General features: G+C 38.1%; 1 protein-coding gene across 1 annotated transcript in view; it reads right to left on the minus strand.

The window, feature by feature from the left end:
• Positions 1–22,937, minus strand: part of DLG2 (discs large MAGUK scaffold protein 2) — a 1,005,691-nt gene that overhangs the window by 815,310 nt on the left and 167,444 nt on the right. The window lies entirely within an intron of this gene.

Raw genomic sequence — 22,937 nt, forward strand, 5'->3', positions numbered from 1 at the left:
CAGTAACTGTGACAGAAGTGTCAATTTGTAGGGATATAACAAGATGACAGCTATTTCTTCCCAAGAGATATCAGTTTTTTATAGTAACTCCTTCTTCCATACCCCTCTAGCTTCTTTCCAAAATTTTTCTAATTTCTACCCTTCTCCTGCCTACTACCGCATTTTATGCCCTTTCCATTCCCTTTCTTCACCTCTTTCATTATGTTTTTTACAATGCTTTGACCTTTTCTACCAACCTCTATCTTAATTTTCTTTTCATAATTCCAGCATAGCCTAGGGCAGGAATGATTCATTCTTTCACGTTTAGCCCCTGGACCAACCTGCTACACTTTCACTTTTATGTTACATCTGTTGTAATAATTACCTCTTTAATTGTGTTTTAAGTGGGCACCTCAAAACTGCTTAGGTCTAATAAAAGCATTCCAAGAACAAAGTATATTTCCTTGAATGTACAGAACACAACCTATCTTAGCCTTCTATATCACAAACAATTTAAAGTTTACAGACTGCAGTGATTGGACTGGGTTTACAAGCTTGCAAATTTGCTTCCCCATTGCTTTGTCTAACACATACTTCTCTGCTTAAATATCTACATAGAAATAAAAGTGGCCATTCTGGTTCTGTTCCTGTGATGGTCTACTGAGAAGATGAAAGAAACTCTGTGTGAAATTTTTTCCTCTTGTAACACTGTGAGTCTGAAGTTAGTAGGAAGAAATCTTTTGTACTACAACAGATTTTTCATTTTCATTTTTTAAAAACTGTACACTCAAGTTGCCAAAATTCATGAAAATTTGTTTAATGAAGGATAGGTTGTTGTGTAAGGTTTTTTTCAGCCTCATTTTACACTGATCCCTACCTGTACAACTTTGACCCACTTGCTGAACAAGTTGAGAGGGATAGCTCCATGGTCATCCTGAAGGAACTTTTCTATGAATGACCTTAGCAAGAAACAAGCCACAAGGAGACATTTGGACCTAAATGAAGACAATGAAAATGTTGCCATTTATTTCAGCCAGGCCAAAATTATCCATGGTCATGTGCTAGGTACTTCATACAGATTTTTGCATCATGATGTTTTCAGTGAAAAAGAAGCTACTTGAGTCTTCTCTACCCACCAAAACACTTGTATGGTAGGGCTCTGTCAGCCTACAATATTTTTTTTTCAAATCTGAGACTTTTTCTAGCACTCTGGCTGGTCACTTAAGTTTGTATAAACTTTTACCATCATATCACACCATGTCACAATTCATTTCAGTATATCAGAGCATGACAAAGTCTGCTGTGTTATAAGAACCTTCCTTCTGGATCACAGTCAATCCTTACAGTAACTGCTGATCTGCATTACTTACTGGTAGAGTAACAAAAATAATGCCTGTCAAACACCAACATTTAACATTATCTATCTGGGAAATGGAAGAAAAATGTAGTAACTGGAACAGAAGAGAGCCTAGAGTCAAAGTATAAGTGGTAGGTATTTTTGGCTTGCTAAACTAATGAGTAAATGGCACTCCTCTTCATTAAAATTCAAAAGTGGATAAATAATGTATAGTTCTACTGATATCACAGAACTATTCTGAGTTGCCTCAGGTTTTAMTTTTGCTTGTCTTCTGTTATTTCTGCTTGTAGTGGGAGATGAACCATACAGATAACTGAGAAAAGAAAGGTGAAAGGATGAGAGGAAATTAGGCCTTGTGACACTCAGCATTGCTACATCTACTGGTGGGAATGTAGGTTTGGCTGTGGATTTCAAAAAATCAGAATCAGATGCCTGATCTGCAAAATGTGTTCATTTAGGTGCAAGCAAAGCACCAGAGGCTGGGAATCACACCAACCAGCATGCTGAGCAAGATTAAGTTTCTCCTAGACTAAGCTTAGACTAAGATTCATGGCTGACATCTCCCCTCCTACAACTGATACCTAAATCATTCCCTTGTGTATACCCACCTAGATTTTTGGTTTGTTTGTTTTAGATGTCTAGAAGAAAAAGGAGCAGGGCCTCTTTTCATACAGCACCTAAAGATTAGAGTGACAGGGCTTCGTACCACTTTGGACTTGCCTTAGGAATTTAAGCTCACATCTCCAAGCCCTCAGAAGAGCTCTCTGCCTCTAGGGTATGGACTAACCCTCCGCCTGTCATCCCTCTTCTTTCATTGTGCTAACAGCTACAGAATATGCCTGGCTATGCAGTGCTGAATGATAAAGGCACTTCCTTCTGTCCTGAAAATCCTAGTGGTTTCTCTCTCCATCTCCCAATCCTGCCTTCTTAGTTTTCTCCCATGACTTGTCAGTGAAGACATCCCTGGGAGCTGGCAGGGATCTCTGTAGTAAAGGGAACTCAAGATAATATTTGTTTGGGGCTAGGAAGGCAACCCGTACTTTACATGGCTGCCTGCAGGCATTGGCACTTCAGCGCTAACTGGAAAGGAACAGAGGAAAAAGACTGTGGATAACTTTTTTAAACCCCTTGTTTTATAATAACCATGATCACAAGTGCAGAGAGATGCCCAGTTTCCAACCTCGTCTCCAAGTGAGAGCCTGTGTTCTTGAACAATTTTTTTCAACATTCTAACAATAGATTCCTATGGAAAAAAAATGGGGCATGTGCAGTTTATCCTCTATTGTGAGAAACTTTTGTCTTTTTTGCCAAACACTTCATCCTCCTCATATGTCTAGGAGAAATGTTCTGCCCTCTTCTCCGGTAAGCTGGAACAGAATTGACCAGAGAGCTCTTCCCAGACTATCAAGAGAAGCAAAACTTTTTTCAGAGAGCAGTGTGGCCAATGTAGAAAATTCAAGTTAATGTTGTTAACCACATTTGKTTTATTATTTTTGCAAGACTCTTTTAATAGTCTTAGGGAGAAAAGGTAAAGAGGGTAAGAAAAGTTTTATTCTACTTACAATCCCAAACACACTCTTGGCTTTTCATTTCCTATTTCCCGGCTAGTGATAAGCGAACTCTAGACTTCCGCTCTCTTACAACTCCCTGCTTTGTTTTCTCTGGCAGAAGTTAAGTGTTCTGTGGTCTCTGGAGAGGCTCTGAAACCCAGAGTGGCTCTCTAACAAGTTATGGAAGAGTGGGACAGAATGCATACTTGGCTTGTTTTTCAAGGGTCATGGTACATTAAATGACTAATCTAAAGTTTGGAAAACTTCAATTAGTTTACTTTCATGAGAATGAGCAGAACTCCTGAAACTATTTTACCCACAGAGAGGTTAGGCAAGCCTGGAAAGAACTTCATAACAGTTCAACAGCCTGATATCTTTGTGGAAGAGTGTTTTCTAGCATTTAAGCATGGAAATGAGTCTCAGGAGCAAATAGGTATAGTCTTTTACCAGTATGTTCCGGTTATTCCTAATATATCCTTGTCATATACAAGTATCAAGTTTTCTGTATTTGCAATGTCTTCTGTATGTTCTGCGTGAAAGAGCTAAAGGATAGTAATGTCTTTCCAATAAATAATGATTAATAATGAAAGGGCCTTCTTTCTCAAGTAAGTTTTGCTATATTATTTCTTAGACATCTTGCAACTTCTTCAAGCTCTCCAGACTAGTGTTGCCTATGCGTCCACATCAGTATAATCTCCTGCAGTCTAAGACCTGGCATTTCATAGAATAGAATCAYAGAATCAGTAAGGTTGGAAGGGACCTCTGGAGATCATCTAGTCCAACCTCCCTGCTCAGCAGGGTCACCTACAGCATGGTAGACAGGGTTGCAGCCAGATGGGTTTTGAATATCTCCAGAGAAGGAGACTCCACAACCTCTCTGGGCAACCTGGTCCAGGGCTCCATCACTCTCACAGGGAAGAAATTCCCCCTCACGCTCAGGCCGAACTTCCTGTGCTTCAGTTTCTGCCCATTGCCTCTTGTCCTGTCACACGGGACAACTGAAAAGAGTTTGTCCTCGTCCCCTTGACACCCTCCCTTCAGGTACTTGTACACATTGATAAGATCCCCCCTCAGTCTGCTCTTCCCCASRCTGAAGAGGCCCAGMTCTCGCAGCCGTTCCTCAYAGGGCAGGTGCTCCAGCCCTCTGATCATCTTYGTAGCCCTACGCTGGACTCTCTCCAGTAGCTACATGTCTCCCTTGTACTGAGGAGCCCAGAACTGGACRCAGGACTKGAGATGAGGCCTCCCCAGGGCTGAGGAGAGGGGCAGGATCACCTCCCTTGACCTGTTGGCAACASTCTTCCTAATGCACCCCAGGAGACCATTGGCCTTCCTAGCTCATGGTCAGTCTGTCATCCACCAGCACTCCCAGGTCCTTCTCTGCAGAGCTGCTCTCCAGMAGGTCAGCCCCCAGCCTGTACTGGTGCCTAGGGTTATTTTTCTCTAAGTGCAGGACTCTGCGCTTGCAGAAAATTTCTTAGATTACAGAGTAAACCAGATAAAGAGAATTTCTGGTACCTTTCCATATGTTACCTAGACAAAAGATTACATTTTTAGTGGTTCATCCATGCTGACTGCACCACCACCAGAGTATCATGTCCTTCTCCACAAAACAGATGAAATCCAACCTTCAAGMCTCAAATATGCTGCAATAGTTTTCTTTATCAAYACTGTTTAAGTAATAGTGCCAGCCTTCTGMGAGCAACTTTAGGATTCTTTAACAATGCTGCTTGCATGTAGATCTAAGTGTGAAGCACTGCTRCAAAACAAAGCTTGGACTGTGCGTTCACAACCTAACAAAAAGTGACAGTCTTCTTGACCCAGGTGATAGGTTAGATTTGGGCAACCATCTTTCCAAAAATACATTATCAGATTTACAAGTATCCTAACAAATACAGTACAGATAAACTAAGTGGTCAGTGGAATTTGGAAAAAATCCACAGGAGATAACTAAACAGAGAAATAAAAATAGCTTGATTTCTGAAATACTCTCCTTCATCCAAAAGCATTAGGCGACCAACAGACAGAAGCCATTCTGTCTTCAATAAAACACCCCCAGCTGAAGTACATTGTCCAACAAACAAACAAAAAAAGTAAAATCAAACATTCATATGTGTATGTAGCTACACCTATAGCTACCATTTAAATAAATATTAACRGGTACAATTACCCTTGACAAATATTTTTAGGAATACCTGGCAAGGAGGATGATATAAGTGGCAATTCAGGAATAGAATCAATCAAAGGGGAATGTGGCTTAATAATTGGGGAGAATTGTCAGGACAATGATACAAGATTGGTGAAAAAAAWAATCCTGTCTAAGTTTCCGTAAGAACATTGATAAAGCACGCAACAATAAACACTGCAATAAAAAACTCACTTTCCCCCAATCTCAGCCTTGGACATACACAGAATTTTATCCATGCTTCATTCTAGCTAAAGTTTGGGTAACATTTCTATGAATTTTGATCATGATCTACATGGACTTTGGTCAAATTCACGTAGAGAGATATATATCCCTGTAATGAATCTTTACATGGAAGAGAACCCAAACTTTACTAATACATCAGTAATTCATATCTTTAAATAGCAATTTCCTATTGCAGTTTTTTTCTMAGCCTAAGGTTAAAATACTAGTAACATACAGTAATGATTTATTTCACATCTTCTTGTGCTTCTGTATTATTTACAGAAAAGATCCTTAATATAAATCTGACTTCGGGGAAGCAAAATCATATCAGAAAAACAGTTATCCATATATAAGAAGCCTAGCAGAATGCCTGGCAATGGGCACATTTAATGCTAAAAAACTGTTTGAATGAAAAAGGGCTATTCCTATTTTTAATGACCTTTCCCAGGTAAAGTTATGAAGCAATACATCCTCAAGCGGAAATGTCAGTGGTAGGCTAGCACAATATAATCCAAGGTAAAATATAGTCTTTACATAGCCACCAAATCTTCTGATATTTTTTAAGCTGTGCATKCAATCAGCTCAGGTAATGGGAGGAGGCTTAAATATAACACCATCATGATATTCCTGTTTGTTTTCTTCTTTCCTATTATCCTTTCTTCTTCTTTATGATCTTCCTGCCTTTCCTTCCTTCTTACTTCTGCATCTTTTTCTCCTGGAATTTGGTGAACTCCCCCTCCACTGAAGTGAATGATATTTGAAACGGTTAATGGAGGTTTTTAAAGTATCCCCCTTTAGATTAAGGCAAACAGAGTACAGGGTAACAGTGGAGTTCACATTTACTGAAGTTATGGCGTGCAAGCGCCTACAGAAACAGGAGGAGAATTCTTTTTCAGTTCAAAGCTGCTAAATAGCCTGCAAAAACATAAAGGCATGAGCATAGCTACTGAAGCTGGAGAGGTGCCTTTGCTAGCCGCACAAGTCCTGTTTCAAGTCTGCATGTGTTAGGGGCAACGGGAGCAATACATGGTACTGACATTTCAGCCAATTGTAACTGCCCATGTGCTCAGGCATCACTGAACGCTGCTGCAGCATTTCAAGACAAACAGGCAGAGCTTAAAATTAATGACTGACAAAACATCTAAGGCAACCGAGCCTCTCCTCCCAACAAAACACCAATCAGTGTAAGAGCACCGGGCTGAAGGCCAGGAAACCATATGTTATCATAAAACCCTCTCCACTAATAGCCTTCCTCTGTACCTCTAGGCAGAACTAAGCTTTATGTATTTAGTTTAACCCTCAGTTTTGCATCAAGCACTCAGCTCATGACTAGGTCAAACAAAAATCATACTGTCATACAATGTGGATATAGTCTGTAGACATCGCTGTGCAGGGGGTCAGGGGGATTTTTCAACTGCAAGAATTTAAATGTATCATCTCAGTGAATGTCTAGACACATGAACTCTACAGGTAGCTCTCAAACCTTAACAAGTTGTTTTTCAATGCAAAGTATAACGATGGAAAAAATAGAAAGTCAGTTTTTTATCACAGTAGAGCACACACTAAAAGAACAGCATACACAATTTAAATTCTCTTTCATAATCCACAGGTTCTGAATATGTGTTATTGACCCTGATGGTCTTGGATGTGCACATTCACACCAAATACCAGATTTTGGTCCATTAACATGTATATTAAAAACGTTATTTTCTATCATAAACGTAAATTCTATTCTTTCATCTCCTACAGCCTTTAATTCCATGTGTTGACTATCAGCACTCTTTTTTTAAATCCTTTAATTTACTAGGAAAATATTTTGATTTCAGTTATGTGACCAGTTAATTTTTTTTTTCATGTTGGTTCTCATTCATTTGAATAACATAATTAAAACCCTATTAAATTACTACGAATATAAACAAATATTTGTAACTTCATATTTGATAAGTCCCTAATAATGATTATCTGTGGTGAGGATCAATGCTTTTTTCCAGAACTCTTCAGTCCTTATTGCATCTTTCTTTACATGGGACTGTTCAGAAGAACTATCTTAAATTGAGTTGATGGCAGTAAAGATTTTAGGACAGATCTCTAAAATGAGTAGTAGCAAGATATGCAGGCCAGCATATTCACCAAAGAATTCTGAAGAAGCTCAAATATGATGCCATTAGTTATTAACTGTGGAGGATCAATCTACCATTTGAATTATCTTTGGTGATGGTGACATCAGCTTTAGAAAGGGCTCTAGAGGGATCTAAGGAGCTACAGAGTAGACAATCCGGGCTCTGTTCTGGAAAAATTGGTAGAAACTATGCAAAGCACTGAATTGGTAGATGGAGCACAAAGATGTATGTGACACAACTGACAAAAATCAATTTGAGTTTAACATATGGAAGACATGATTCACAGACCTTTGAAGACTCTTCCTTGAGAGGGGAAAACAAGCATACAGATGAGGTTGGTTTATTCAGCTTGGATTTCCAAAAAAATTTAATATGACTCTTTCCCAAAATCCCTTAAAGAAATTACGCTCTCATTCTGTAATAGGAAAGATACACCAATGAATTAACAGCTTGCCAAAAACTTAAAACAAGGGGGTAGGAATGAAAGACCTGTTTTCTTTGTAAAAGGAAGCTTTCAGTGAAGACTTGTAAGAATCACTACTGACACCAACGCAATTCAAAATAGTCATAAATCATCTAGAAAAAAAAGATACCAGGGAAGTGACAAAGCTTGCTGGAGATACTGAGTTACCCACAGAAACAAAAATGAATGTCAACTGCATCAAGCTATAGAAAGATTTTGTGATATTGCGTAATTCTGTATTAACTGCTAGCAATAAAGGGTGGGTTTCAGCAGCCTAAAAATGTGTGCCTTGTGTCTTCTTCTAGGCTTCTGGGGCCCCAGCCTCACTTCCAGCTGCCTCTCCAGAAGGGAGATACATAACATCCCCTTAAGCCCTCCTGCGTGGATGTCTCAGACACACCATGGCAACTAAAAAGGCACTAACTTCTACCCACAGTGAAAGTCAATGWTGATCAACACAAAGTAAGAGAAAAGCAGAAATAAAATCTTAACTACAGGCATGCAACAATAGACTTTAAATGAACAATGACTATTCAAGAAATAATTCCGTTAAAGTTTATTTTGTAATTTGTGAGAAATCCTGTTTTATGACCTTTTTTTTCACTTTTTTACATGCAGACTCACAAACACACACACAAGCACAWACACGTAAAATAAAAATCTTTACTAATAATTTAATCCTTTCACTTTTCAAGCTGATATAAGTTTTGTTGGATGACTTAGATTTACATCTATTATCTTAATGACTGACAGCTGATAAACATTTTCACATTTCAGCTCTGTGAGCAGATGATACTGATGGACAACACTAAATTATTTTGACTTATATTTTATTTTAAAAGCAAACTTTATGTTCTGTCCTTCATAGGCTCTTTAAATTTCCGTTGGCTAGAAGCATGGAGAACAAAACATCTAACTTAGTATCTGAACTTACAGAAGTTCAGCCTTAAAGGCGTTTCAYGGTCCTTTATTTGCCATTAAATCATTTTAACCTGTTTTCCTTTTGTTTTTAGTTAGCTTCTAGATGAGTGCTACTTTATGCCATATTTTACAGTCACTGCCTTTCTTTCCTTATACCCTGAGATAACTGCCAAATAGCAAAAGCCAGTTCTTCTTTTACTTACATACAACTTTCTCCACTTGTCACCCAGTCAATAGACATTTGCCTTTCCTCATCATTCAAATACTTCTTATTTTCTCCACCCCATTCCCTATGTTTTCATTGTTATAAAATGACTGGTCCCAGTTCAGTCTTATGGCTCTCTTCTACACATTTCCTGCTCCCTTACAGGAAAACCCAGAGTGCCTCCTGTCTCTTTTTCATCTCTTAGTCTTGACCATTGATTGTCTCAGGGCACCTCTTGAATCAGATTTTGTTAGCTTCAGCCAAATCTGCTTTTGCCATTCCCTTTAGCTGCACTAGCATCCTTTTAGATTTCTTTTTGAAATATCCACGAAGAATCTGTTCTCCAGTGGAACAGATTCAATATATGCCACTTTTGGAGAGCTTCTAATTGCACCACGACARTGAAAGTGTCTTTAATTCCAGAGAGTTCTGACAGGTGAAATGAGCTAACTGGTTTCTGTTTATTGGTCCAATGATTTGCTTCTCTTTAATCTCACAACTAGTAAAGACCTGCTTTAGAAGGCCATGTTATTAGATGTGTCTGCTACTACCTTCTTTCTCTGAGTGGCCTGCATTAGGGGTCCCTCCGTTTGCATCAGTTCTAAGAGAAGCTAGATAATTTGGTAGAATTCAGAAAAATATTCATCATAATGTTACAGATTTTTGGAGCACCGCTGTTTATCAAAAGTGTTGTCAAAGTTCTCTTTCTTCTCCAGCGGTATCTGTATTCTTGAATTTCCCAAAAGAAGTATTTAAAGTATCATTCTCATGAAAAGTTCTAGGGTTTGGGGTTTTTTTGTTTTTTTTTGGTTTTTGTTTGTTTGTTTTTTGCTTTTGGAGGGGGAATAGGCTCAATTTTGGAGGGAATCTTTGTTCCACAATGTCATATTATCTTATTAATCCTCACAGCTTCCTGAATTTTGGCCTTCACATTTCATTAGCATCCTGCTTTGAGCCCAACTGCTCAATCATTAATAAAAATATCAAGCAAGTGCATATAATAATGGTTCTGGAAGCAGTGCCAACATCCCTCTATAACTCAATATATATATCCATCTGGGCACATTCTCTCTTGGAGGTCTAAAAAGTCATGTACCAAGGCTAAACTCCAAGGCAATTAACATGAACTTTTCCTTAAAACTTCAGGAGATAATGTACCAAGCTCTTAAAATCAGCAGGAGTTGGGCGCCTAACTGCTCTTGATGTCTTTGAAAGTCTATCTCGAAAAATATAAGCAACAGCTAATAATTCAGTAATTCGATCAAAACAAGCAATTAAGCATGTCTTGCATGATTTGTTCTCTATAAAAATCATGCTGCTTGTTTACTCAGTCTTCTATTACCCTCTATATTTACTGATTTCATCTCCAGTTATTTATTCAATTATTTTATAAGGAATTGAAATCTAACTCATGAGTTCCTCACAGTGACACCTAAATCTTTTCTCTCAGCTAGTCTGTCAAATGAAGGGGTGATCAGTCAGTATAACACAGACAATTTTTGCAAAGTATATTACTTTCTTTCTGTCTCAGTTAAATTCCATGTTATGATATTGCTGAGCCTCCAGAATTATTTTAAATTACCTAGATTTTCTAGCTGTTTTGCACTGATCTGACTAAGTATCACAATTTAATGGTACTAACTAATGCAGTTCTCAATTCTTTCCTTACACAATTCAGTATAGAAATGTCCATCTCCAAAGACTTAGGCAAAGGTTCTGAAGGTATTCATTGGGCTGGTGTAACATTAGGCCTAATAACAACACAGTTTCCTGATGCTCACCCATTTTGGAGTCGTATTTAACTTCTTTCAGAATAAAACCTATCAAATGCRTTTAGAAAAATTCAGTAAATTAAATCCGTAAGGCTTACCTGTTTCTACCACATTATTATATTCTTCCAGGAAAAAAAAATCCCACAACATTTCTCTAGCTATCAAGATAAACTATTTGCTTACAGATTCTGTCATGTTGATATGATACACTGTTCTGGATTTAATTAAAAATGTTAGTAATTTTCTGAGGAATCAAAGTGCATATCACTGATCTACTTTCCAGCATTTCCTGGGCTGTTCTGAATAAACATACTACATTAGGGGTTTTTCAGCRCCTATACAGTGACACTGCAGAGTCTTATCAACATTTCTACCACCTTACGCTTTGAGCACAGTGAAATTAGTTGCAGATCAATAAAGAGAGTGTGGTGACACTAAGAGTTGTGTTGTCTGGCTGGTACTGGTTCCTGCAATGGAGTGAGTAAAAATAGCTAATAATAAAAATCACAAAAAGTAGCAGGTTGGCTAGAGACAGGGAAGAATGGCAGYATGAAGGCACAGAAAAGGACGTTTCTGAAATTCTCCGTCTCCTGCTCTAGGGGCCTGCCCTCTCTGCTACTTACATGCCTAAGCTTTGGGAAGAAAAGACTGCTTCATTCTTTCCCCTTAAAAAGATGAACAAAAGAGAAGATGTTCTTAATATAATTACATTTTTATAACCAGAAGTTCAGAATTCAAAGCTAGCCTCACTCTGCAGGTCAAATCCACATTCCCACCTCCCAGGTGTGTGCTGCACCCAGCAGCAATAAACAAGACTCAGATGTAAGAAAAYCTCCATCCTATCTGTGAAAGGTGGCCAGCTGTACAACAAAAAATGAAAGAAAAAGACAACAAGCTCAACTCCATCCTTTGGGAATGGCATTTCTTAGGCTCTAGCCACCTTCTACAGCCTGTTCACACATTTCATCCACTGATACTTGATTGCCAGATATGTATCAATCCCTGGAACAGGKGTGAAAAGCCTTCACTTTCTCAATAAAATGTCCTCTGTAATGGACAGATCAGCCAAGCTCCCTTTTCCTCTCTTTCCCTGGGCCATAATTCTTGTGTTCCTGGTTGGACCATATCAGAGCTTCAGTGGAAAGGATGGAGAATTTACTTATGAAAACTCTGGTGCCTAAAATATCTAAGATATGTAAGCAGTGAGGAAAGGAAGGCCACAAATGGGCACGGGCATTTTGAAATGCCTACTTGAACTTGGAAACTTAAATTTTGTCCAAACCATATTCTAGCTGTTAAAGGGCTTAGGTGGACCCAGGCCTTTGCAATACTCTGATGCATCCATGTCTAGTAGATTTACAGTTAGGAAAAGTGTTTCATGGTACCTCTTCCCATTTAGATAACAGCTGAAAGAACAAATAGCTGMTTGTTATTAGCCAGCCTTTTCAATTTTGTGACAGTTGGGGTCTTCTGGCTTCTGTTCAGAAAGTAAGATAAATTTGAGGCTTCTGTAGACGTGACAATATCTTTAGTCAGTGATCAATAAACAGAAATAATAAGAAACAAAGGTATAAAAAAAGRCTTTGGAACATTAGCAAGAAACTGAATAAAAAACTGAATAAAAGGCTTTGGAACATCTATAAAAAAACAAGCATTTCCTCTTTTGTGCTTTAGAGCTGCATTATTTTAAAACAATGATGTTTAAATCACCTTGAATCTTGATAGCTTCAACTTGTATCTGTATTACGTGAATTCATGAACATAAGAGTATAAACCATGTTATCATGCCAATGTTTTGATTTTGCATCCAAAAATGCAACTCCCACAAAGCAAGGAGTTTCTCAGCCTTCTGTCCTGCCCAAATAAAACAATTTTAAATCTGAGGAATGTTGTTATATAATAAAATATATGGATTTTGGTAAGTTTCTCTTACCTTCTCATAAAAAGGTTCTAAACATTGGCCCTGGAAAACTAAACAAGGAGTCTGAAATTGTATCACATTGTTATGCAATATTTTACACATTAACATATCTCAGAGAAACTTAGGGAAGTAGCAAGTGTACTGTGTGCAGTTTGATGAAACCAAGAAACAGACATGTTTTTTCTTAGGGTACACTGGGAACAAGATAGAATTCAGAAGCCCTTTTTAAAGGGCTTGTAGATACTTCATCCCTGTCTAATTCTGCCTCAGAGCAGTCAGGATTTTGTATAATTTATGTGCTTATGTACCAGAAAGAAGGAGTCAGAAATTACCTGACAATTCTGTTAACTATTTACAAACCAGAACATAAAACTGCTCRCTCACTCCCACTTAGCTGTAGTGATTCTGCAGAATATTGTTACTAAACATAGTCAAAATAAAAAATAGCATTCCACCTCCTTGTCCTGAACACCAAATGAAGATAGTAAAGTAATGACATATGAYTGGAAAAAAAAGATGTTAAGTTTGGTTTACTAAAAGAGATCTCTTTAATATACTCACTTTTCTAGGCGTTTACTCCTTAACAGCAGTTAAGCACATCTAAGAACCCAATAAACATACAAAATGCTGAACTACTAATGTATCTTGCTACAAATCCACAATGCTAATTCAAATTMTTGGATTATCAGGGGTGATAAACTAGAGAAGACTCCTCTACTTGCATTTAGAAATAAAGTTTGCCATTCATTTCACCAAAACAGGAGGTCTCAAAACTTACTGTTCATAAGAAAAGAAAAACCGTGACTAATCTTGCAAGAAGAGCTCCACAATTTCATATCAACCACAATGTAACATATARTATACCAAAAGGCAAAGGATAATAAATAACAAAAATAGAAAGGTCAGTTCAAGCACACTTTTTAATTATATAAGATGCTGAGCTTCCACAGAACTGGTATTTCAAAAAGTTAGTTGTGATTTGAATTTCAAGAAAGATAGCAGAAAAACTCATTGTTTAAATCACCCCTTAAATCTCTAAAAGTATTATTCATGAACACATCTAAAGAGCGATAAAATGCACAGCTGATCAGATTATATTCAATAAGTTACTACACTGGAAAACTGATAAGAATRTATTTGATAAGTAAAAACCTACATTATTATAGTTAAGAATTGCTAAAGTAAATGCTAAGATGTTACTATCATAGCAGTTTTTCTTTATTAAAAATCCAGGATTGTATTCAAATTTTCAAGGTTTARCTACTTTTACTAGCAAGAAAGAGACTGAGCAACCAAATACACCCCTGTAAGACCAGTGCAAATCCAGATTTACTCTATTAAATCTGACAGTAGAATTTTGTTCCACTTATCTAGTTCTTATTTTAATGAGTTCTGGTCTGGTCTACCAAAGTAACTGCCCATCTGTAACCTCAAGGTTCCTAAGTCTCTAAACTGCTGATTACTGAAAGTAGGAAAGGTATTCCAAGGAAAATATGACTCTCTACTTAATATGCTATCACACTTTAAGTATCAGGTACAGGCCTCTGTCAGCTACAGAGCTACAAAGATCCATTGGGACATTTGTTTGGATCTGCCATGGCCAGTCTACAGTTCTATGAACCACCTATATAGATTCAGTGTCTTAATGCCAAATATAACATAAATTGTCTCGTCAGCAGTTTGGCCTTGATTGAGTTTAAAATCAACAGCTAAATTTACCATGCACATATACAACAAATTAWGATATGTAATCTTGTTTTATAGGAAGAGAACAAATCAGATAAATTACAAATTCTCTAGTGAGTAATTCACCTGACTTTTTAACTGAGAATAATCTTTAAAGAAAGGGCRTTGTGTGTGTAGCACTTTGTCTTACCATATTTATCCAGCAGCAGTGACCAACACAGGACTATAGTGGAAGTTAGAAGTGTGACAGTGAATCATCACCAAATTCCTAAGCAATTCCCAAGCAACATGATAGTGTTTCCTGTAGCAACAAATGATTGGACTCAATCCCCCAAGGATTATTTCCTGTCCTTTAATTCAATACTACCATTCTGCTACTGTCATGACATTAAATTATACCTAGGTAGCCATCCCGTATTAGAAATCATTACTCTTCACTCATGGCTGGTTTGTCTGATTATCTAGCCTACAATGATGAACAGTTTAAAAACAGTAAATATTTATCCAAATRCAATATCCCTCTTTAAGAACTACAGAAGTAAAGACTTCTGCAGGGAAGATGGAAATATAAGAGAGATTCTGTGACTAAAAGGAGGAAGAGTATTCCCTTTCCTTTCCCACTACCCCTAAATTAATTTCAAGGCCCAGCTTTCACTCAGGAATTTCCAGTGAAGGGAGTACTATGGAGGAGTCAGACTGAGATGTAGATGGGACAGAGAAAAGGGATAGGAGTTGAACACTAACAGGCTTAGATTAGCTGGAGATAAGGTCAGAGAGTTATTTATGTAGCAGAGATCCAGTGCAGAGATCAGGACAGCCCAGAAGGCAGTGCCAAAGGCATAAAGAATGAGGTATTTAAGTGTCTATATAAAAAATACGTATATTTAGTATATATTTTTGAAAGTAAAGCCTTCAGACTTGTATATTTACATTGATTATATGGCATCCTACTTTTGGTGTTTACACCACACATTAAAAACATTTCTAACGAATAGAGAAGGCATCGCCTCTAAATGCTGCTGCCCCTGAAAGGCAGGTGTCAGTAGAGACAATCATAACAGAGCAAACTGAAACGCAGGTGTCGGTACGGACAGTCAGAGCAAACTGCTGACCTGATTGCCCTTACACAGTCTGGTCCCACCATTCTACTCTTAGAGTACAGTTCCCAACCAAAGGCTGTTAGCTCAGCAAAGGGATGGCCCAGATCATAACAATAATGTCTCAAAATCCCTCCCTCAAGTTATTCAATTACCCGTGATGGTAAATATTTGTTAAAATGTCTCTTCCCTTTCCACAAATGGATGATGTCCTGTTCTGTCATGGACATCTGCAGACAGGGCCGTTTGATGTAATGCTTTGTTACAAATCCCGAAGGTTGTTCCAAGAGCTGAYCAGTTACATGGCACAGTAAAATAGTTTACAAAGACATGTTACCATGTACAGGCTAATTAGCTCTGTCACAGGTTAATTAACTTGGGCGCAGTGCTGCCCTGATGTGGCAGCGCTGATTCCAGAACTGACGTGCTCACTGTATCTCTGTGCTGTGTACTTGTGTTTTCTGCCTGTTTCTTCTTCTCATTTGTGAAATGAGGATGATAGTTTGTCCTAACTTCTTCACAAAGATCTTGTGACAACAAATAAACACCCTGAGATGCTCAGATACAAAGGAAATTCAGTAAAGKACCTCTCAAAGTAAGGGAGAAGAAGTAGACCTACTGTGGGTCGTATGAAAAAAATACTGTTATGATGTATCTGAATCCAAAATTATTAAGTTAAACACTTTGAACAAATACTTATCCTTGAGACTTCATACAAAATGATGCTACTTGGTGGRAAAATGGCATATGCACATCCAGAAAAATTCACAGAGACACCAAYCTGTAGAGATTCATACACAAGCTTCATTCAGACTCCAGAAGTCGTCAACCAATAGGGCTGAGCTAGCACCTTTTGGTAAGGCTCAGATCCAGGAAGGGATGACGCAGCTCAGGCCTCCTTGTGTGGAGAACTGAAACTCTAATTTTCAATACCCTGAAAATAYAGGGCATTCAGACCTAAAATGCATGGACTTCCTGTGACAAAACAGTTTATTAATTATATGGTTTACTGGCACTTTCCCATTTATATTTCTTGCTTCCCTAGAGGAACCAAAACAAACAATCAAAGCAAACAAATCCTAATTTGCATAACTGTTCCCAACTGCAATAAAGCCCCAAACAACAGAGGTATGAACATTGTACAGGGAAGAATAATTTCCATTTTCCATTGAAGACATTTTTTATACTCTTTTCTGCAAAAATGCCTGTGGAACACCTCCACGAGAGGCGGCCCCAGTCCCAGGGCAGAATTCCCATGTTCATTCCTACTGACATATGAGTGGTATCAACAGGGCTGAAGGGAGGTCCCTCAAGTACATGCAAGAGGCATTGGGAACTTTACAGGAACACATCTTTGCAGAACACATTTACTAAGGTGGCCATTCACAGCCACTTATGTGACAAAGAGAGACCGTCAGGTTTCTATAGCCCTGTAAGTGTAAACGGCATTACACAGTATGTACTGAATGAATAACAGGGCGTATAATCTAAAGGCACAAATGAAAGAGGCACTAAAACATATGGCCTACTATGGTCAAATAGATTTTTTTTTCCCCAACATATTAAGGAAAAAAGGKAGTTGTTATGACACAGGGTTATGTGAGATGCAGTAATACTCCTAAGGTTCAATCCTCCATTCATTTGCRTTTTGCCTGGAAGTCAGGGGCAGGCAGGTCACATACAAGGGTAGATATAATGAACTGCTCGCACTGGGATAGCCTAGAAGGAAAGTCTCACAGCAGTCTCTCGCGTAGGTCACCACTTTGCTGCAAACCTTTGTGACATTGCAAAAATCTTCTGGTGCAGGATACATACTTTAGTTCAGACACCTACATCACAGATGGTTGTGTAGGTTTTCTTTATCATTCATTAATMAAGAGAAACATGCCCTTCAACGGCCCAATTCATCTGACCTACTTTAAAGACCAGCCTTAAGAAGAGCTGCATCTCAAAAAGTACTTGTAGTTCTTCACTGGCATAAACTTGGACACACGAATTTCACTTTCAGAATCTCTATAAAATCCTGACAAGCAATGCTTAGTTCCTACCCTTTGTCTTCCACGACTGCTTCAGTCACACGTTTCTTCTATAGATTTCTGAAGTGCCTGGCATAACRAAGCTCCTTGCCATGGTGTAGTGCCTGGATACTGTTTTGGCATGAATTACTGAGCCATAAGTCAGAGGCCTATTCTTCCACATTAGCCACGGTTCACCCTTTGGTTACATACAAATATCCTTCTTTAATTTATATGATGAACATGTTCTGTTTACTCAAAAAATTAAATCACTGACTCCACTTACTCTGCTGCAACAATAAAAGAAAAATAATGAAAACAATTTAGCTCCCCTAACTGGTGTCTAGAAATACTTCTAAGCAGTCATATTTATCATATTTCTGGGTTATTGCAGGGKGTAAATTCAGAGTGGAGCTAACTTTTTTCTTGTTTATATCTTCATAAACTCAGAATATTTGAATCACTCCTGTTTGACCCGAGCATCGAATTCTCCATGTAWATAGAGTGTAGTTTGGGATAGCAACAGCACTGGGATATTTAACCTTTTAATTATATATATGTTATCAGAAAGTCTTTGTCTGGTAATAATAAGTTTGAATGTGCAGAGTTTGAAGATGCATACTATTTTAAACTACTGTGAGTGTGCAAAAATACTGCATGTATAAACCAGAATTTAAAACAGAATTTTAAAATAGTGACCAGAAGAATATTAACTTCTGTTGAAATTGTTTCTCTCATAAACCTCATGAGTTTCAACAATTTTAAATAGTTAAAACTCTGTTTTCCTGTAAAAGTTTGCTCTTAGGTAAATGCTGTCATACACATCAATGCCAATTTTCAAATTAAAGAAAATGTCAATAACCAAGTTATAAATATCTTGTTCTCAGTTATGCAATGCTACAGTTCTGTGACTGGGACTGCTGTAGTAACATCTTGGTGCTTCCCATAAAATAAATAAAATGATAAAGACAGCAATCCTAATGTGTGCTTAATGAGATTACTCAGTGTAAATAAGTCATGCAAAATGTTTCCTGATGATGATATCAAGCAACTATGTGGGTCTATCTGCAGATAATGATTTTGTACAGCTTAATGTGTATCATACTAATTTTTTAAATGAATTACCACCTTACCTGAAGGGTTTCTAAGCTTGTTTTGCAATTGTGAAACCCCTTCCTTGGTTCCATTGGGATCACRTTAACAAAAAGGTGAGGACGGATCTCCCATGTCATAAATTAAGCATACCTATTTCATGGCCAAGGAACCATTACCATTTTAAAAAATCTTCTCCCTCCCTCCACTCCTTCTTCCCTATCTTTGATGAAATAGAGGAGTGCCTGGATTCTTTTGCACTATTTCTCTCAAAATTTGCTCCTGAGCCAGCCCCTTCTGTTAGCACATACTACTGCTAGCATCTGCCTGTATCTATCCAGGCATGAAGCATTTGCTGCCCTGCTGGGATGAGCTGTGGTTTGCTGCTAATCCAACGCTACCTGGAACTTTCCCCACTGAATCTCTAAGTCTGACTATAGGAGATATGTTATAACTCTTCACAACTTGAAGCTACAGGCAACAACAATAGGGAGCAACATGTTTTTCCCCAGGGATGGCTGGAGAAGAGGGGGGGATGCAAAGTAGAAGGAAATATCAGAGAGCTAACCCAAAGAGGGATTTAAGTGGGTATTTTAAAAAGCTGCTTAGCAGCTGGCAATTGGTAACAGACTCGCAGTAATGCAGAGTACAGGCAGCCTTTTAAACAATAAAGAAGTGGACAATAGATTGCACTGAGTATTGGGCAAGGAGGGGTAAAGAAGACTTTAGGATGAAGAGCTGTAGGAATATGGTGGCCCAGCAAAAATGTGCATGGTATTATTTTAATGCCTCTTTTAAAAATAAAAGTCAGTTTTAGCATTCAAAATCTTCCATTAACATCAACTTGGAGGTGAAAGATACAAGAACACAGCATTGTATTAACAGCTGTTTTCAAATATTTCACATATTAGCCACAAAAAACATTCCCCACTACTCGGATTRTCTACAGAATTTATTAGCCAACAGGATTTTCAGAGACAAAGACTTAAAGCTCAAAGAGAGAAAGAATGCTTGCAAAAGGCACTTTCTGGAGTGCATAGCTATTTATTTTATAGAGCACACCTACACAGGAGAGAAAGGGACATAGTTACAAAGCACAACAGACAGTCCTCAGAGAGGGTAGAGACTAGCCAAACAGTCATTTWTTTGTTTTGTGTTTAAAGAAAGATTGATTTCAGAAACAATTCCTCTAGACTCATAGCCTTAAAACAAAACTGAATATGCATGTTTCAATACATTTCTGCTTGGCTCCACTCTGCAGTATACTGTCAAAGCATTCTTTACATAGAGCACAACCACTAGAACTAACATACAGGCATGTTCCATAAGTCTGAATTTCTTTAAAACATCTGCTGTGAAGTGAGTCTGAATGCAAAAACCTTGATTAGTTTTAACCAGAAATTATTATGGGCTGTACTCCCAAATCAGGCCAGAATCAAATATTGTGACGGGTATGCCACCTCTTAGTGCATTCCCGTTCCTCCAACGTTCCCAGTAAACTGGGAAAAGACGGGGCTAGAGTAACATCATCTTCCATGCACTRATCTATCCCAAGTAAACAATAATATTCTGCACATGTATACAGTATTCAAAAATGAGTGACTTTTGCTATCCTTGTGTTATGGATTCAGGTAAACTGAGGGACAGAAAGACCTAAGGCTCGGTTGCCAGGTGGCCAGTAGTCCCAACTTGCTCTGAATTCCCAGCAAGTGCAACACCTATGTGCCACCTCTGCAGTAAAACTTCAGCCCAGGAGTTATCATAGATGCACAGCTACTTCATATGCTCTGTGAGGACCTTTGTCTAGGTTCCCCTACCCTCCAAATCTCTGACTAGAGGTTGTTCTCTTCTCCTGCTAATCAAGAGGACAGTTGTTATTGAACAAGGGTCTGCAAGCAGTGGCTTAGGCCACACACCAAAACCACTGCCTTTTGTGCCCCAGACGCCCTCTACCACTTTCTCCTGCTGCCTCTTAGCAGCAGATAGCTCACAAAAAGGGGGACTTYTGGTAGAAAGGGGCTGGGAAGGTGAGTCGAGGAGCTTTTTTAAGACTGCAGCAGGGAAAAGCAAAGGATGAGAAGTCAATGTTCATGCTGAATGCTGAACTCATGAAGTACTGTCTACAGAACTGGGCGGAAAGGCAACTCCAAATATTTTTGCAACACAGGTGCACCCTGTGAAACTTCATTATCTCTGCATGATGAATCTAGCTAGCAAGCAGCCCCCGTGATAGGAAGGTTTAGTGTGCCAAGGAGCTATGCAGTGAACTCCTTTTGGAGTATTTTATAATCAAACACTACAAATCCTTTGGAAGACATGACTAAAAGTGCAAGTGTAGACAAAGCCACCCTTAGGTAATTCCCATGATTAAAGCTCTTAGACTTAAAATGAATCTAATTAAGGATGTTGTGAAGGCACAGAAAGCCAGTGTTCACTTATGCCCTCTTTTGCAGATGGTGAGTTGCCAAACAGAATTGAGAATCTTAATTGCAAGAATCATCAGCAAATTCAAAAAAGATAGTAAATTAGGGACTGCAGAAAAAGTCAGACTTACATAACAGCAATGCTGCCAGATCTCCTGGTTCTTGCATTATATGGGGAAGGCACTCCCAAGAGAAGACACAGTGCTTTTTGTAAAAACTGCTTTTTGTAAAAACTGCTGAGAAGGAAGGAGAGAGAAACCTAGCCAATGCAGACAGTAAACTGTATGAAGGAAGATACCCCTTTTACTATCTTGTTTTTCTTTCATTAGTTGACACTGTTCCCTACACTGCTCTTGAGAGGGATCCAAGGACACAGGATGGTCTTCTGATGGAACAATCACAGCTGGCCAGATCTCTGCTCTTTTTATGATCTGTCTTCATAGCAGGTAATACACTTTGCTACATCACTGGAATTTTTTAGTCATTTCATTAATCGTCTTTCTATCAAGTGAGGACATTTCACAGGCATGCTTATCAGATAAAATAAAGGTAATTAAAAATACTGTCCAAATCACACTGGCCACCTAAGAGAAATTAGTTTCTGTTCTCATATTCCCTGGCTGTTTGCATTGCATTCCCAATAAAAACAAATCTATTGCAATAGAGTAAAAAATGCCTAGAAATATCTGACACAGGTAAGGAAGACAGAAAAATCTGATTGGCTGCACAGACAATAATTTGATAACAAGAGAAGCATGAAGTATTTGTAGAGCTCCATTCAACTTTTATAATCTGACAAAACACAGAGGAAAGGAAGTAAGTAGACAATTACTTTAAGGACCACATGCTGTATGCTCCATTCAAAAAATAATTGTAATCAAGTGAATGGTTGAATTGTCATAGTAAGTTTCTTTCTGTAATGGTTTCAAAATAACACAGGAGTTGTTAGATCTTAGACCACATCTAGCACTAACAAAGGCAACAAAGCTTGATTCTCAGTTACCGTTTTTTGCAAGAAAGCAAGTCTATAGGAATTATCTCTGCAAACATAMCTGGTATAACAAGAGATAAGCAAAGAACAATCAAACCAAACACACTTATTTTTGATAGTTTAAGAAACAAATATCAAAACCATTATTCAGATAGTAATGAGAATTCTCTTACTTAAGAAAACAGTTAAAGCCACTATCTGAAGAGTCAATGCTCTGTGTTAGTGAAAATCAYGGAGTGCAAATGCCTCTGACTTGATTGCTTTTGCGATCAAATGCCTAGTGGACCTCCATTTCTCAAGGCACCACACTGCCACGTTTGTGTTCATGCAGAAATCCTCTCAATATAAACAAAAAACAAATCAGTCGGACTTCTCCCAAAGGACCACCCAACAAAATATGCTTCCTGCCTTTGGTCTGCCAGAACACAGGGTTACTACTTTTATAGCCATATCACGAAGTTAGTCCAAAGCCTCTGAAAATGGAAACAAATAAAAACGATTACAAATTAGTCACTGGGCTAGATCCTCAGCTAGTAAAAAATCCGATTAGCTCAACTGTCCTCAGTTAGTAATTTTAGCTAAGTCTGTTTTAATACAGCTGAAGATCAACTATGGTATCATTAATTTTAGCATATTGTAAGGACAGCCAAAGACATAGGGTTTACTAGCACTTGCAAAATTGGGGAAAAACTGAGGGAGAGCAAAAAGTTGAACTTGTTTCCCATTCTTTTACTTGTAAGAGTGACAAATTGATAGCTGTGGACCAACACCATGCTGCAATCAAGAGCCAAAGAAAATTTCAACTAATCTTGCAAACTCCTCRGCTGAGATAAATTATCTTAGCTCTATATTTAGTCAGTCTTCTATGACTATGACTTCCAACACCCAGAGATTTGGGTCTCTCTACAATATATATTCAGACAAGATATAAAACA

The sequence above is a fragment of the Rhea americana genome, unplaced genomic scaffold, assembly GCF_003343005.1.
Source record: "Rhea americana isolate MKP2758 unplaced genomic scaffold, rheAme1 scaffold_235, whole genome shotgun sequence".
In the NCBI taxonomy this organism is placed as follows: Eukaryota; Metazoa; Chordata; class Aves; order Rheiformes; family Rheidae; genus Rhea; species Rhea americana.